The following is a 14,952-nucleotide window of genomic DNA, read 5'->3' as shown; positions in this document are numbered from 1 at the left end:
CCGCACAGCGGGAGCCAGCAGCCCAGAGCAAGCCGAGATGTCCACAGGCGGAGGTGCGCGCACCCCCCCACACACACACAACCCCCCCACACACACACTGCACACGCAGACCCACTTCTGCTTCCACGCACAGAGCTGCGTACCCAGCCCAGAGACACAGCGCGCGTGGACACCCCGCCTTGTACGCTCTGCGCCCCATGTCACCATTCCCACCCCCCCGTGCAGAGTGGGGGGGCTCTGGCGCTCGCCAGGCAGGACGGCAGCTTGCACGCCCCCAGAGTTCCCGTCCCTGCAGGGCCGAGGCCCCGTCCCCCGGCTGCGGGGGAGGATGGCTGCGCACTGTTCAACTGTCCTGATAAAGAATTCCCCCTGCAAAGCCCGAACAGTTCCTTCCTCCGCTTGGGGCCATTGCTCCTTACGCAGGCTAATTCCATCCTTCCTTTAGATGGCTCCCTGGGCGGCATTTATAAGCTTTGATCACTTCCCCGGAGACTCCAGCGTTCTCAGGACTAGGAGTTTAACCCCTTCCATCCCTCCTGTTAGGTTTCACCACCCAGCCTTGAAATCATCTTCCATCACCTTGGGCTGAGGAGCTCCAGATGGGCTGGCACTGGGACTACCTGCCCCCCCCCCCCCCCGCTTCCATATGACCCCCCTCTGCACCCATCCGGGAAGAGCACGTCTCCGAGTCAGTCCCTGGAGCACTTCCTGATAAGCTCTGCTCTGTTTACATGGCTGCGCCACTGAAGCCAATAGGGTCCCGCTGGATTTCGCCCGGGGTCAGGGAGATCAGAACCGATCCCCACTAGATCTCGGGTGCACTGTGTCCAGGGCCCTGTCCCCCTGCGCCTGTCCTCTGGCTGAGCGGTTGTGCATTCCTCAGCACCGGATGCAGACTCGGGGCCCCATCCTGATTTCAGCGGCACTAGTGTAACACCACTGTCGCCCACGGGACTCGGGCGCGGGAGGGTGGGGTCAGGCCCTGGATTGCAGGTGAACCAACTCCTCCCTCTAGTGATGGTTGAGAGAGACAAGGTGGGGGAGGTAATATCCTTTATTGCAGTGGTTCTCAACCAGGGGTTCAGGGGCCCCTGGGGGGCCACGAGCAGGTGTCAGGGGGGCCGCCAAGCAGGGCCAGGATTAGATTTGCTGGGGCCCAGGGCCGAAAGCTGAAGCCGCCACCCAGGGCTGAAGCCGAAGATTGAGCAACTTAACTTCACGGAGCCCGAGGAGACATGGGGCCCCAGGCAATTGCCCTGCTTGCTACCCCCTAATGCTGGCCCTGGCTTTTATGTACAGTTGTTGTGGCAGAGATGAGCAGTGGAGTTTTTAATAGTATCTTGGGGGACCCTCAGAGAGAATAAGGTTGAGAACCTCGGCTTCATTGGACCAACGTCTGTTGGTGAGAGAGAGAAACGTTCGGGTTGAAGAAGATGAGAGTTTGTCTCTTTCACCATCAGAAGCTGGATCCAAACAAAGATATCTCCTCACCCACCTCGTCTCTCTCATATCCCGGGACCGGCACTGCAGACAACCGTCGGCTGTTGTCGCATGGTGGCACCTAGATGCCCCTCGCGCTGAGCACTGCATGAACAGAGCAAGAGACAGTCCCTGCCCCGACGAGGACCAGACCAGGCAGGCTCTTATCTTGCATCTCAATTGCTGCAACCTTCTCCTCTCTGGCCCGGACAGATACAGTCTGGCCTCGCTCAGAGCCATTCACGAGGCTGTTGCAAAGACGGTTTTCCTAGCCCGTCGCTTGGCCCTACTCTGCATCCCTCCACTGGCTGCCTCTTCTCCATCGCATCAAAGGTCGGCTACTTGCCTTCACTTTCAGGGCCCTTCCCGGCCTGGCCCCTCCCTCCCTAGCATCTCTCCCGTGCCCTCGAGATGTCGACCCACGATCCCAGCCTCTGTCGCCCACGTGATGCGCAGGCAAATGAGCCCCTTTGTCCTTCCTCCCCTGCTGCTCCTCACGCCGACGGGGAAGCTCCCTGTCAACATCCACAAAATTATCTGCTTCTAAACCCTCTTAAAACGCTACTTAACCAGGGTGACTCCAAAGCACCCGAGACTAGCCAGGCTGCTGCTGTGCCATCCCCACCGGCCGCCACACTGACCACAATCGTCTCGTCGTTTCCCTGTGCTCGCCCACCCGGCTGGCTGTCCCCAGCCATTGCAAGCTCCTTGGGGCAGAGACTGGCTTTTTGTCCTGCGTGTGGTTCTTCCTCTCTGTTTTTTTTTGGGGTGGGGGGGCGGTGCGGTTCTGGAAGGACTGAAAAAGTGGTGGGGGGGGACAAGTTTGCTTCAGCCGGCCCTCCATTATGGTGGAGGCGGGGCCAGGCCAAATCTGAATGAGTGGCGTTGCAACCTGGTGCATGAGGTCACAATGCCACATAAATTTGGCCCAGCCACCCCTATGTGGCTAAGCAAAGGGGCTTTGCTGGGATGCCACCTGGCTGTGGTCAGGGGCCAAGGAGGGGGACCTGCCCCCCTCCTCCGTTGCACCCCGCTGAGTTCAGGTTCTCAGAAGTAGGAGGACGATGGTCCTTTGGCTTCCCATCTCTAGCACCCAGGGGTGCAAGGGAATTCAGAATCCAGCCCCATTAGACAATTTCTCTTCCTGGGTCTTGTGCTGTTATGTTTAGGTTCCCAAAATGACGAGGGGAGGGGGAGGGGGGAGTGCAACTGTTTCCATAACAACCACAAATGTTTTTGTTGCTTTTAAAAATAAACCCCATGGTCACATTTCTATTTGCATTCAACTCCCTATTTAAAAAGTCATCCATGTAAATCCACGCCCCAAACGTGGGGCTGACACTCCACATCGCTGGCTTAGATTCTGCAGTCAGTTACTCTCGGGTAAAATCAGACCAGCTCCCCTCGGCCTCTGGCCATTTCACTGCAAAAACAAGGTGTGTTTTTATATTGAGCTGGCTGGGAATTTTGAGACAAAACAATTTTTTTGTTGAAAAATGTTGATTCACCAAAACCGAACCTGTCTGCAGGAAAAGGTCCATTTCCACCAATTTCCTGACATGAAAAACACTTGGGGAAAAGTTTCAAAATCTCTCATTTTGCTGCTCTTGGAACCCAAATTTGGGGTTTGGTGGTTCGAAATGTAACTTAATTTATACTAAAGAAAGGTTAAAAAGGGCCCAAATTGAAATTAAATTTTTCAATCGACACAAACCAAAAATGTTTTCAGTTTGTAAACATTGTTGCAATTCCGATGTCTCATCCGGAGTTTGGCTGGGAATATTTTAAAACACTCATGACACAGAGCTAGCTGTCTCAGTGTACAATCCTAGCAGAGACAGGGCTCAGGGGTTTTTACCTGCATGTAGCTAGCCCAGGTAAACTCCAGATGGGGAGTATATTATTGAGCCTGATTAGCTCCATCAGGATAAAACCATTCCTGCCCTGTCCACTAGGATCTTATACCAAGATCCTATCTTGAGATAAACCACAGCTTCCTGTCATGAAGACAAGAGCCTGATTCCCATTTACAACACTCTGGCAGAGCAAGAGGGCCTTAAAGTGGGCATGAATTACAGTTACACTTAGTCCCTGGCTGTTAATTAGCACTTTCCATTGGTAGATTTCAAAGCGCTTTACCAGGGAGGTGGCGATGATGATCCCCGTTTTACAGATGGGGAAACTGAGGCACAGAGCCATGGTCACCCAGCAGGCCGGTGGCCGAGGTGGAAATCGAACCCACATGTCTATCCACGAGGCCACACTGCCTCCCTTGATACCTCAACAGTGGGCCTTAGTGAAAGTTAGGCTCTCTTAACTTTAAGGTGGTTGTGCTAGATGTGAGATTTTGGCTCTGTCCCCTGTTGGCCAACCAGCCCCTAATCCACGCTCTGGTATTTTTATCTAGTTGGGATGTCTCCAGCTCCTTGTTATGTGGCACTCGCTCAGATGGCCAAGTGGGATCTAAATACGCCGCGCCCCCTGCATTCCCCTTTAGCTTCCCAAATCGGTCGTGACCAAGCGGGCGATTAGAAATAGCACCATCTCTCCAGGGTGTGGGAGGGTTCACCAAGCCACGGCCAGGCAGCAGGACAACTGCTCAGCCAAGGCACATCTCTTGGTGAGAGGGAATAGACCGGAAGTGTCCTGAACCCGACCCCAGTGATCTGTCCACTAAGCCACATGACCTTCCTGTACACTGCTTGAGAATCAGGCCTCACTGACTGATGATTGTGCCAAGGCTGGCAGGACTAACTCCCTGGCATTGCAAATTAGTCACCGCTCACCCTGCCAGCTCTCTGATCAGCCCGACCTCTGCCAGGAACTCCCAAGCCCGGCGCAATCCACTCCAGAACCTTGGACTTCAAAGGCCCGTGTCTATCACATCGCCTGAGCAGATGCTGCTGTGGAGAAGGAGGACAATGCGTTTAGCCTCAGGAAGCATCTCCCCAGCCTGCCTGTAATCCCTACCCGCGTCGTTCCTTCTCAGCCTAGCCTAACCTTGCAAATATCCATGGGATCAGAGTATGGCATGGTGAGATCGATTCCTCACGGCAGTGAGCACTGCCATCCCAGTGGGCCTGGGGGGTCAACGCCTGAATGGGGAGCTCAGGGGCTCATTGCCTCCCCTCCTGAGACAGTTCTCTCTGGGGTAGGACTGAGCCACACTGCAGATCAGGCCTACACGGACGCAGCCCCTGTCCTTTGAAGACACAGAGCTCTCCAGCACCGTCAATCCAGCAGCCGTCACCACCACTCAGGCCGACCAGGCCTAATCTCCAAGATAGCTGAGCCACCACAACGTCTGGGAACCAGGGGACATTAAAAGACTCCTCTGATGGGAGCCCCCTAGTTCCGGCAGCACCTAATCCCCAGGGCTAGAGCTCCAGGGGCCTGCAATGCTGAGGATACAGTTAAGCAGGGGGTCTGACGGGATGATCTAATGGCTCTTACAGATCTTAAGGTCTATGACTCTATGAACCTGCCAGTTCAGCTAAGAATCAAGAGGGAGACAATCCCTCCTCAAGGTTTCAGAGGAGATTATGCAAAGGACGGAAAGAAGCCCGGAGACTTCTCGCAGCGGGTTTTTGTCTGTGGGGAACACAATTAGTGCTAATCACTTTGGAACCAGATCTCTGGGCTTGAAGCCATGATCATGTCTGTCCCCGGCCACCCCTCCACCGAGCTAACGCCGTAAGGGGCTGGGGGAGCGGAGGGCGGGCCTGCTGAGGCCAATCGGAAAAGTGAAGGTAGTTGGGAATCAGATCACGTTGTAAGTGATGTTTCACCTGTTACGTCATCAGATACCACCCAACAGGGGTCGCCCATGGGCCCTCTGATCTGGCCCTGGATTTAAGGGCAAGGCAGAGAAAGGTATCCTGCCTGCCTCTCCTCCTATGTCCTCCCTAGCACATTATTTAACCACTTCTTAGCTCTCAGTGCTTAGCGCTTACAGCACTTTTCAGACATGAACTAACTAACCCTCCCAAAGGCCTCCGTGAACAAGGACAGCATTATCCTCCCCATCGCACAGAAGGGGAAACTGAGGCAGGGCGTTGCAGTGACTCACTCAGGGAATCCTTGTCAGAGCTGGGATGAGAACCTCGCTCTTCTCAGACCATACAGTGACTCTCCCCACAATCTGAACTGTCCTTCGAGCTACGAGAAACCCTCATAGCTGCACTTGTCAGCTGGTCGGTGCTGGAATGCCAGCTGCTAAACTTTCACCAGAACTTGTTAAATATGAGGACACGATATTATAAAGGGGCTGTATAGGAATGACAATGGGAGCTTCTTATTTGCGCCATCACTCGCCACAGGAATAAACAGGAGTCAAAAGGCCAGGACTTAGCAATCTGTGTCCAGTTCGGCTTTCATCCCTGATGCTATTGGGGTATTTAATATTTTGCTCACTTTTGACTGTAAAACCAGACTGGTCAATTTCACTTCATGTTTTTAGTCAGTTTCACTTTCTGGTTCTCATAGGTCAAGGCAAGTTTATTGTGTTTGGGTCTCTGGTCCCACAGAAAAATTAAAGAAAAAGTGTGACACATGCTAGCCCCATCTCTTACTGCACTACTGCAAAGGGACCAGGCGCCATGGTGATGGGCCTGGTATAGGAACCTTTCTAGGATAGAACACAATTTTTGAGATTATAATAATATTTCCTATTCCAGACCCTTTGAAAATCCCACCCTAACCCTAAATTGGCGATCTAAACTACCAGATGCTTCCTCTTTCAACTAGAAAGCTGGAAAATTTGGAACCCGATCTGAACGTGCATTTCACACGCCCCAAAATTTGAGATGTGGGATTTTGCATTTGGTTTGTTATAGTAAGAGAGCCAACCATGAAATCCAGATTCCAAAACACACCAGGGCTTGGAAGAGTTTCTCTGGGTGGGGCCCAGATCTGGGTTATGAACTGAATCCAAACCCCCATTGTTAAAGAAACAGCCCTGCTCGGTTTTGTTCAGATTCAAGAGCACAAAGTTCCTGATAACCTCATACGAGCCACCAGTCGTTTGCAGCAGGGAGGTGGGGGAAGGGAGGGGGCAAAGGGGAAAAAAATATGCTAGAGGAATTAAGTGTCCGGGGAAAGCAGAAAGCTAAGACAGATGTTTTCACACAGAAAACAGGAGGTGATTTGCAGATAAAGTTGGATGCTGTGAGCTAACTGTCTAGCAAGCCATTTTAATAACACACAAAAAACAATGAATAAAACGAATGCTGAATGCCAAGACAGCTGATGCCTAGTGGAAAAAACTTTCAGGAACACTCTGTATGGAAAAGATCCTGCCTTCACTCCTTTTATTGATCTCTATTATTAAGGGATTTGAGAACTTTTGCATGAGAACTCAGGAATTTGGCTCCAAAGCCTATAAATTCCCTACCTGAAGTTATAACATCAGAGTCATTTCTGTGGCAGCCAGCTACAGGACTGCCAACTGCAAGCATCCTAAAATCACTCTTCAGGCCCTCCAAAATCATCAGATGGGCTTAAAATAACGAGATTTAAAAATAATAATGCATTTTGAGTTCTTTTTATTTGCTTTCTGGGTTTTGAGCCTTCCGGACACGAGCTTTTATCTGCCACTGTGAGGGCTAGAAACCTTCTTTTTCTTTTACACTGAAGGTGAGATTTTTGTACTGTCAAAGGATTCCAGGAGCTGGGGCTTTATGGAAAGAAACACCAGCTATCACGATAAAATGCCAAGAGCTGGCAACACTACAACAGTGAAATGAGAAACATGATGTCAGGAGGGAGAAAGGGAGCCCCAGAGAACAGCAAAAACCCCATTTTCAGGCAAATAGTCCTGACAGTAATAAAGAAAAAGGGAGAGGAAAACCCCATATTATAACTAGCCAGCTCAAAACAGGACTGTTTGCCTGTAGCCATTTCCCACACAGCATCATAGCTTTTCTGCCCCTTTCTCACTGGACAAGCTGTTTCATATTCCCTAGTAACGAATATCTGGACAAGAGCAGTGGTTCAGTCCTTAAACAAAAGCCAGGTCATCACAATAAAATGGAGATCCATGATCTTTGCAAAGAGCGAGGGGACCCTAAGAGGGGAAGAAGAGTGGTTCTAAGCCATCTCCCTCCTCCCCTGATCTTCGGTCTGACTCAGGGCTGGGCCAACCCATGCCACAACTTAGAGCAGCCTAAGGGCTGCTCTGAGCCACACGCCCCCTAAGGATCTTTACACCAGCTAAGGACTGCCGGAGTGCTTTGTATTACGGCTCCACCTCCTCTCTCCATCGGCCCCCTGCCGAGACTATGGTCAGCATAGAACTGACCAATTGGATGGGAGACTGATGAAAAGGGGGTGTAGCTTGGGACCAAAACCCAGTCCCAGCTCTTTTTGCCTGGCCTGTCCCATCACATATAAGGGGCCTGAGTGTCTTTGAAAAGAGACTTTCTCCTCTGTGGGATTTTCAAACCACAGCAACATCTGACAGTAAAACAGCAGGGTCCGAAGTAGCAGGACCGCCACTTAGCACATCGGCAGCCCATTCCAGGGAGGAGGCATTTCATCTACCAGGAATGACTAGAGGCAGCCCGGGACTGACACCTCAAACGCCCTGGGACTTTGAGGGGTTAAGGGAACCCAGTTTTGCAGCCTGAGCTTTATAGCCCATCCTCCACTCCTCCCCATTGACTCAGGGAGGCATTTTCCCCATCTGGTGATAACACATCACAGAAGTTCAAAGCCAAATTTCCAGAGGGGGCCTTGGATTTTTAGTGCCTCAAAGGTACTGAGCACCCACCACACCAATCAGAGTCAACAGGAACTGGGCCTCTCCAGCATCCTGTAGCCTGTCTCACGTTGGGCCCCCCAAATCACTAGTTACTTTGGCCCTGATTCAGCAAAACACCTGAGTACCATTTATCAAAGCGCTTAAACACAGGCTTAGCCCAACGGGGATAGACTTGAGGACAAGCGTAAGTATCACAGGCTCTAAGGCCCAGCTCTTCAAAGGGATTTCGGCTCTTGACGGCCACCGATTTCCCTTCCATCGATTGATCTGGGCCTGAATAACCTGCCTAAGGGCAGACGTTAAGTGTCAGGTCTAGGACTAGGCCCCAGATCCTCCGGATTGCCACACCGCCTCCCTGGAGACCCGGACCTGTTCCAATTCATTACACTCACATATGTTCCTTAATACTATGACGTACTCTTTTCTTGGAGATACACTGGAAAAGGAGGCAAATCGCTGGGAAATAAAGCAGAGACACGGAGACAAGAGGAAACGAAGAGCCAACATCAGGAGAACGCTCCCGCTTGGAGCCAAACTGCTCCGCTTAGTTCAGTCCCATTAAAAGTCCCTGCCTTCCTTTGGTTGCACATCTGCTTTACAAGGCTCCTCAACACCAGCGTCCAAGCGCTGCTCACGTTTTGGAACACAAGAACAGATTGCGTCTTCCTAAAGCCCAAGAGTTTCAGATGAGCTCAGCGTGGGGGGCGGGTTGCCAACATCTTTGCAAAATCTCACCATGGGAGCTGCTGGGTGCTGAGTGCTTTGGAGAATCTAGCCCCAATCAGGGGTGCACTGCTGATCCCCTGGAAATCTGGCCCTGCGTTCTTGGGAGAATCTAGCCTTTCATATTAACAACCTCACCATCTGCATTAAATCAGAGATCAGCCAACCCCGATCCTGCAATCAGATCTGGGTGCAGGAGTCCGCCTGCATGGATGTCATTGCAGCTGCAGGCCCACAGCCAGGATCACACACTGCTGCTGAAAGCACCTGTAACTAGATGTACCAAGTAACGAATCAGCTTCCATCCACCGGGGGACAAGGGCCGGTCAAGCAGAACATGCTGCAAACTGGTGCAAATCAGCATCCGTGGCAGAAACGTCACTACCAGAGCTGAGTGGGAAATGGGGATTTTTACCCCCCCATGAAACATTTCTCCCAAATTTTCCAGGTTTTCCCTCACAAACTGGATTTCAGCATGATTTCTCTTGGTCATAAAGTCCAGCAGCTCTGTGTTAAGTGTTTGCAGAATGAGGGCCTAAGGGTACATCCACACTGCAAAACAAAAGCCACGTCAGCGAGTCCCAGAGCCTGGGTCAACTCAATCCCCCCCTTTCTGGGTTTCAGAGCCCCAACTCCAGCCTGAGCGGGAACACTTAACATTGCAATGTTTAGCCCTGTGAACCCCAGACAATTGATACTCTGATACTTGCTGCCACAGGGTTTTTTCTGCAGTGTAGACGTACCCTCGGTCGTCTATTATCCCTTCTCAAGAGGGCGGTCAACTGAACATTCTGAAGCCTGGTTCACACCTAGCTGTTGTCCTGGTATAAAAGTGCCTGATGCTGAGATAGTTTATTGCCCCTTCCTGTAAGCCCCTTTCTATAACGAGGGGACGCTTGTACCGCTGTACTATCTCTGGCTGAGTACACTTTTGTAGAGAGACAAGCCAGCTTGTTAGCAGGGGTGGCGGCTCCTGCAAGGGAAAGCTACCAGAGCATCGCCAGTGTGCATAGGGAAAAATCCAGTGCTGGCCATGAACCCATATGGTTCTTCTGTCTCTACTTTCTTTGATTCCCATGGATAGAGGTGTGAAAAGGAAGCGTCTAAACGTGACATTTAGGCTCGCTGCGCACTTACTCCAATCAAAGGGATAAATATGGCAGGGAAATGCTACTTGCAGCTCATCTAATGATGTCTCGGGCACCATCTCTTATGTGTTGGGATGGTGCCCAGCACAAAGGGTGGTGCTCCAGAATACACAGAATAATCCAGGTGCATGGAACCATCAATTAGGAGGGATTTTATACTACAGCAAAGTCATAACACACACACACACACCCTGCCCTGTCACAGGCATGGATTGCAATCTGAACATTGCAGGGCACTGAAATAGCTTTGGCTTTCCATTCTCTTCCACTAGAAACAGAGTTTGTTCCGTTCCAGGCCGCAATTAGCAAATGCCACTGCACATTATTTTGGGGACCGCTCAAAGCTTCTGGGGCTGCTCCTGACCTTAGATTACAGGAGATCAGGCTAGATATGAGGTTTAGTCTCTAGTACTCCGTGCTGGTTCTAAACTGACTCGGACAGAGGATTTGGGGGCTTGGGGGCAGGATTTAGGGTTAATGCGTGGGCAGGGGTTAATGCTGGTATTACCACTCAAATATACACCTCCTCTAAGCGTACAATATATCCCCATATCCTTGTTAAATAATACTTTGCTCTTATAGATCACCTTTCATTGGAGGAGGTCAAAACCTTTCACAGATAGCCAGGATCTGAACTCCCCACTCAGGCAAACTTCCCATGGGAGCCCGTGAGACCCTAACCAGTTATATTTCACAACTCCCCTGTAAAAGCAAGGAATATTCTCCCCTTAGGAAGACAGAGGCACAAACCCTGTAGTGTCAGCTCTCCTAATTTAACTGAGAATCTTGAGCTATTTGATGCTTTTCTTGCAGACCCAGCTGCTGGAGTCATGTGAATATATCAGAATCTCAGGTTCCTGTTTGTTTGGGTTTTTTTTTTTATAGTACATTACTCGCCCTCATGGTTATGAAAAAAGCTGCAAGTCATGAACATCAAAGTCTCAGAATCCCGAGGCCTTACAGGAAGCCCACAAAATTTATTCTTTTCTTTAGAAATCTCATCATTTCTAAACCAATCTGGTGGATTTTATTTATTTATTTTTTGCCCGCAAGTGGGGGTGGAGAGATGACTCATAATTTTCAAACACTTGTCATTGGCAATACTGAAGAGCAGGCAAATGACTTGAACAAGGTAACACAATGGAAGAACGGGGAAAAGAACCCAGGTGTCATGACTCCCGGTCCCTGATCTGATGATTAAACAAACTCTCCTCTTCCTCTCCTCTTCCAAATGGGGGGAAGGATAGCTCAGTGGTTTGAGCATTGGCCTGCTAAACCCAGGGTTGTATGAGTTCAATCCTTGAGGGGACCATTTGCAGATCTGGGGCAAAAATTGAGGATTGGTCCTGCTTTGAGCAGGGGGTTGGACAAGATGATCTCCTGAGGTCCCTTCCAACTCTATGATTCTGTGAAAGCTAGCTCTAGAAAGTCTATCCCAGGGGTAGTCAATTATTTCCTTTTGTCAAGTTCCAAACTTCTTGGTCAAGGTATAGCCAAGGTCCAGACTCCAGAGAAAATAATAAAAAAACAGCCAGCAACAATAATGATCATAATAAGCAAATAAAAAGATTTTGGGGGGTCTGTTCAAAAGTGTCTGGAGGTCCCGATGTGGCCCACACTCCACCTTGCTCGAGCTGCTACCACAGTGCATATGCACCGGAGAGAAAGCCCACTAACACATTTATAGTGAAGTCATTTTTTTTCCACCAAGCAACTCCACTCCACACGGGAGCTTCCCAATCAGCACACTGCAATGCAGTGAAACAATCTGGGCCTTTATTCGACACATGGCTCTATAAAGGGAATTTTGCTGGGAGTTGACAGCAGGTGGGTTCCGCTTGCCACCTCCCAGAGGATTACGGCCCGCTAACGTTTTCCCTCGGGGATTAAGCCGTGCCGTGTGAATGAAAACAGAGTCCAGCACACGTACTCCTGGAAGGACTGAGGTTCCAGTCACCCCAGCAGCTGCTGCAATGGGGTGATACGCATCAAGAGGTGGTTTTTAGTCTGTTTGGGAACAGAGTCCTGGGCTGGGTGCGACGGGTTGGCACCAAATTGGGCTGAGTTTGAAGCAATGTGTCCCATAAAAATATGGATCTATCTATCGCAGAGAAAAGACCCAATCCCATGCTTGCACCGAGGACCACCCAGGCTGGCACCGAGGACCAAATGGGAGAGAGGTCATAGGTTTTAACTCTCGAATATATCACGGGAGGGAAGTGCCAGCCAAAAGTGGCTATAGATCAGGGTTAAAAAAACCCAACAGCACTCTCTAGGTTCCTTTATGCGATGCAGGGTCCTTTTATATTTCTCTCAACACAATCCTTTGCCCCTTTAGTGATAACGGCAGAGCTGCCAGTGGCTTCCACTGCCCAGATTCCTCACTGGAGTATCTTAGAAAAAGGAAAACGCAGCCCAGTAAATACCCGGACCCTCAGGGTGGATCTGTGCTGGGCCCAGAAATGGCTAAAGGCCAGAGCTTTGCATGCACCTTTCTCTTCCCCTCTGTAACCCATCCTTGTTTGTAAACATCCCCCTCCCTGCCCCCTTCCCTGAGCCCTTTGAAATGAAAGAATCTGAAGTATTTTTGGATGCCAAAGTGAAACAGTAGAATGGAGCATTTTGCTCTTTGCTACTGCACAGAGAGGCCCAAAATCAATGGGGCAGCCTGGCCATTGACTTCGACAGGGGCTTTGGATCAGGACCAAAGCCTTCAAGTGTGAGAATCACAACTGGGAAGGAGAAAACCGCTGGGGAGGGGGGAGAATTTTTCACTTGCACATTCCATAACAATTTATTTTGAGCTGTTTTCCAGGCAGGGATGGGGCAAAGCTTTGTCTCTGCAAGAAATAAAAGTTAAAACAAACTTGATGGGCGCTGTTTTGTGTGTGTGGCTTGCTAAAGCATTGCCCCGGCTCTCATTGCCACTTCCCAGCCACTGCTTTCAACACACCCCGGTGCACACAAATAAACACATCCTGGTAACTATGTCACACCCACGATGGGCAGAAAAAAGGGGAACTTTAAAAAGTCAGATTGACTTTTTGTTAAGCATCTGGTGTCTGAAATATTATGAACCCCCGCCCCACCCCATTGCTTTTACAACAATCCACCCGGTGGTTCTTTCAGACAGACATCAGTGCAAGGTGAAATATTACGAGCAGATGAAAGCTTCATTTGCAACCAAGGTTGGTACAACAAGACCCATTTTAACACACACACACACAACACAATTTTCTGGCATTTTTCTGGGGAGTAGCAGCTAAAAGATAGTCTCAAAAACCCAACAGGTGTATGACAATTAGCCAGCAGCACACCCAGGCAACAGGTTTCAAACTACAGTGCAACTGACCCAGTTCCAGTGAGTAATAGACAGGGGCCGAATGGAGAAGAGCTGCTTTTCCATGGCAATCCACTTATCTACAGAGAATAATCAACCGGCGTCACTTACCTTCTTTCTGAAGAGCTCCCAAGTCACATCCAGGGGTTGGGGCAAGGGGGCTGCAGACTGGACGTTTAACCCCTTGGCTCTCGGGTTTGTTTTGAGAAAGAAATATGCTCCTGGAGAAATAAGGGGGCGGGGAAGAAGATGAGATAGAGAGAGAGAGAGGTTGTATAGGGATAAATAGATAAATAGATGGGGTGTATGGAGAGTAGAAAGAAAGAAAGAAAGAAAGAAAGAAAGAAAGAAAGAAAGAAAGAAAGAAAGAAAGAAAGAAAGAAAGAAAGAAAGAAAGAAAGAAAGAAAGAAAGAAAGAAACGGGGGAATGGAAGGATAGAAAGAAACGGGGGAATGGAAGGATAGAAAGAAACGGGAGACGGCTATAATATTTTGGGAGGGAAATCCACTAAGTAGCTGGTAACGCCAGATATTTTGCTTGGGCTCAAACAGCTGGGTTCCTTTTCCAAGGCAGAAAACTCGCTTTTCCAGCGTCTACGGATGCCCCCAGTCCAGTACTGGTGATCCGGGGGCGCTGGGCGGTTTGCAAGCCCCTCACCCCACTTCTGGTCTGCGCCCACCTCCCAGTGCAATGCAGGCAGAGGGGTCCAGCGGCCGCTCCGGACCTGGCTGTAACTTTCTTGCTGCCGGATGGGAGCCCCTTTCGCCCCCAAGGGTGGGTGCACCGGGGCCGGCTCACCCCGCCGACCGCTGCCCCGGCTCCCGGTAGCCCTCGCTGCCTGGCTGGTCAGTTCCAGCCGGTCCCCGGGTGCAGCCCCCCGGGCGCGGATCGCAGCAGCGGCCGCCCGGCCAGCCCTGCCTCCTCCTGCCCCTTCTCCGCCTCCTTCCCCATGCATCCCCGGCCGCTCCGCCTCCCCAGCCCGCTTCCCCCCGCCGCCTCCGGCCGCGCTCCCTCCCCTGCGCCCGGGGGCTTGGCTCCCCTGGCCCCCCGCGGCCTCCTACCTCCCCGCACGAAGTTGCTGCCGGCGAGAGGCTCCCAGCGCCTGGCCTGAAAAAGGACGGAAGAGAAAAGCCGAGCCGAGCCGAGCCGAGCCGAGAGACCCCCTCCCCCCCAGAGCAGCAGCCGCTCTGGACTCCTGCCCCCCCGCTCCCCGGCCCGCCCCCCAATTGCCAGCTGCGATTCACACATTCCGCCTAGCCACCCTCTGACCCCTGCACCCCAGGGGCTGGAAATTCAAAGGCAATAACAATCCCCTCCCCCAAAGTGGGGTGATTATCCCCTCCCGGGAGGGGGGACGGACCGAGGCACGGAGAAGGGAGGGACTTTTGCCCAGGGTGACCACATAGCAAGTGTGAAAAATAGCACCATTTTTTTTCTTGCGGGGGGGGGGGGGTAGGTATAGTTGCAAGACAAAGCCCCTAATATCGGGGTGTCTCGTCCC

The 14,952-nt window shown here is 51.1% G+C and overlaps 1 protein-coding gene across 4 annotated transcripts in view; it reads right to left on the bottom strand.

The window, feature by feature from the left end:
- Positions 1 to 14,556, bottom strand: part of ADAMTSL4 (ADAMTS like 4) — a 59,850-nt gene extending 45,294 nt beyond the window's left edge. The window contains exons 1-2 of one of the 4 annotated variants that reach the window (XM_073322868.1): positions 14,513 to 14,556; positions 13,562 to 13,671 (exon numbers count right to left, since the gene is read on the bottom strand). The gene's annotated coding sequence lies outside the window, so the exon portion shown is untranslated. Of the gene's footprint in view, positions 1 to 4,265; positions 4,383 to 13,561; positions 14,376 to 14,512 lie in introns of those variants that run through there. The other 3 variants (XM_073322869.1, XM_073322867.1, XM_073322865.1) reach the window with 3 other exon arrangements.
- Positions 14,557 to 14,952: the final 396 nt, after the last annotated feature.

Source organism: Lepidochelys kempii, chromosome 24 (genome assembly GCF_965140265.1).
Source record: "Lepidochelys kempii isolate rLepKem1 chromosome 24, rLepKem1.hap2, whole genome shotgun sequence".
Classification (NCBI taxonomy): domain Eukaryota; kingdom Metazoa; phylum Chordata; order Testudines; family Cheloniidae; genus Lepidochelys; species Lepidochelys kempii.
This window is presented reverse-complemented; position numbering and strand designations above follow the sequence as displayed.